This window comes from Condylura cristata, unplaced genomic scaffold (genome assembly GCF_000260355.1).
Source record: "Condylura cristata isolate star-nosed mole 26May11 unplaced genomic scaffold, ConCri1.0 scaffold00004, whole genome shotgun sequence".
Classification (NCBI taxonomy): domain Eukaryota; kingdom Metazoa; phylum Chordata; class Mammalia; order Eulipotyphla; family Talpidae; genus Condylura; species Condylura cristata.
The window spans coordinates 14,889,427-14,892,505 of NW_004567105.1; positions in this window are offsets into that span (position 1 = coordinate 14,889,427).

The following is a 3,079-nucleotide window of genomic DNA, read 5'->3' on the forward strand; positions in this document are numbered from 1 at the left end:
ACTGGAAAGTGTTGGGTTTGTGTCCATGACTACCACAACTGGGTGCAGCCAGCAATGATTTTTTGGCTTGTCCAGCAGCCTTTAAAGGAAATGTCTTGGTGTGATGAAGCTGTCCAGACTCCACAGCAGCACATCAAAACCTGGCTTTGATATATTCCCCAAAGCAATGCCATTCCTAGGAAACTAGAGCCGCTAGTTACCCCGCGCCCCGTCCATAAATGAATAAACTGCCATCGCCAACACTTGATACTGTTTAGAAATGAGGAGGCACAGCTGGGAACCACACCCAGCAATAAGGAGGAATCTGATAAACAATCAACCCAAGAAGCCAGGCAAAGGAGGACAAGTGGTGTGTTGTTATGTATATAGAGGGACTTCAGAAGTCACGATACTGGGAGTCAGGCAGTGGTTATATCTCTAGGCAGTGAGTTTGATAGAGAATGAGAGGGATTTTGAGGCTCGCATCGAGTGGGATGGCGAAATGCTTTTAAAGTGTCACTAGTCAGGCTCTCCCTGGTGGTAGGACCGGTTAAAACACAGCACTATGAAGTTACCCACAGCCCTGGCCAGGGAGCTGACCCACAAGGCACAGCAGACCTCTCCTGCCCCTTCACTGCTCTCCTCAGCAGTGTATTTCAGTTGATCCACCTGGTCTGTTCCCTACTCTTTTCTCTGGTGAATCCTCTCATTTTATGGCCTCATAAAATCCTCTCAATTTATGGCCTGGTGACATCAGAGGACAAGATACATTCTGAGGGTGGCTTTTTCTTTGTCCCAAAGTCAACACAAAGTACTGAACAAAACGAGGCCTGGAACTTCTAATGAAATCTCATGCATTCATTTGCACTCTTACTCATTCATCCAATGGACATACTCAGAAAGGGAGAATCACTCACTGGGGCTTCTGGACACTCCAGTCTGGGGACACTGACCAGTAGACTGATGATTGCTCAGTACAGTAGATAGGCTGGGCTGGCACGGGGGTGTTAGGGAGGCCTTATTTGATGGGTCCTGATCTGAATTTTCTCTAACCCCCGAAGTATCCCTTGAGCCAGAAAGCATGGTTTCATTTACTCTGCACAGAGAGCCCCTGGGAATGCAGATTCTGATACAGAATCCCCAGCACAAGCACCTGAGACCTGCATTTCAAATGAGGCTTTTTGGACACACTAACATTGCTGATCCCAGAACCACACTCTATGGGGGTTGAGGGAGACCATTCCCTGCCCCCTCTCACCCTGCCCCAGAACAGCCTGACTCCAGTTCAGACCAGTCCTTCCCCAGCCACAAACCAGTGGAGAGATGCAGGGGTGAGTGGGAGGCTCTCCAGACCCTCTCTGGAGTCAACCATGACAGGGAGGGAGAGAGAAAGGGGCGCAAGGGTGAGCAGGAAGAATCCCCACTCCTGCTCCTTTCACTTCTTGCCTCCTCTGCTGCACAAACCTTTCTTTGACATGATGAGCAGACTGGCGATGTGAATATAAATAAAACAAAATCTCATACAAGCAAAAGCAGATTTAACAGAAAAATGGAGAAAATGGCACGGCTTCCACCATTTTGGGAGCTAAACATGAAAAGAGGTGGTCGAAATAGTTTGACTTCCTCACCCATCAGAGGGAGCATTTGAAGGGCATCATCTGTTAGGAAGAGATTATTTGAGACTTTTGCCCAGATGGGAGGGAGGGAAGGCAGAGTTCTGAAGGGGGAGAGGAAAGGCCTGTCACAGTGTGGTAGGAGGCTGGATGAGGATTGGGAGCTTCCAGTTGAGGGGGTAGCAGGGAGCGCTGAGAACTTGATTAGGTGGAAGCAAGCTTGCAGAAGCCAAGGCTGCAGATCTGGACATAACAGAAATGCAGTCACTGAAGGCTGCTTCTTGTTTTCATTTGTAGATTTGGGTGACTTTTTTTTTTTAAGATTTATTTATTTATGCATATAGAACTGGGGTACAAGCCTGAGGTGGGGGGGTGAGAGGATTGACTAGAGACAGAGTAGGGAGCAGAACAGGCAGATCTATTGAAATACACTGCTGAGGGGAGCAGCGGGCTGGTCAGGAGAGGTCTGCCACACCACGTGGGTCAGCTCCCTGGCTGGGGATCTAACTTGCTCTGAAGTGGCTTTGGACAGGTTCATAGTGCAGTGCTTTAACCCATTGCACCACCAGGGAGAGCCCTGGTGAATCACCAATAAATAATTTTGGGGGGGCAATACATTATCCACATCAAATTACAAAAGATGTAATAGGCTCCTCCTCCCACCACCTTATAAAAAAAAGTGGAAAGTTCTCCATAGTTTTACTTGGAGAAGCTCTAATCAGACTGCTCCTTATCTTTTCAAATATGTTCTCCAATTCTGACCACCCCTTCCACGCACAGGCCCTCTGGCCTCTTCAGAAGACTGCCTCTTCAGTCTTCACACCTTTGGGTCCACTCCCTGCCTCATTTCAACACTCTCTTGGTTAAACCACACTTAGGCAGCCACATCTACCAAAAAGGGTAGAGAACATCTACTGGAGATCTTGTTAGGAACTTCAAGGATCTTAAGCAGAATAATGTGAGGATTAAATAGCTCTAGCAGAAACCCTAAGATAAAGGGAAGAAAGACCACTGTGATGAATACCACCATAAAATGGTACAAATTGATAAACAAGGGTAAGTACCCAGGACAGAACTGATCAACCCATTCACCTGAGACACGTCTTAGTGAAGGCTGAGCACCCACGATCACAGAAAACCCAAAATAACAGTGTCTTAAACAAAGCGGACATTTAGGCCCTACAAAATTAGGAGTATGCCTGTAGAATATACTGGATGATGGGCCCTCCCTGGTGGCACAGCCGGTTAGCACACAGCACTAACATGCTGAAGCCACTTCAGCGTGAGTTTGATCCCTGCTCGCCCTGGAGGTGATCCACTAGCGAGCAGACCTCTCCTGACCCACCCGCCCGCCCGCTCCTCTCAGCACAGTGTACCTCCTCAGTCTGCCTGTTCTGTTCTGATCCCCGCTCTGTCTCTGATGAATCCTCTCACGGCCTCTGCACTCTGGCCTGTACCCCAGCTCTGTATGCATAAAAAAAATCTTT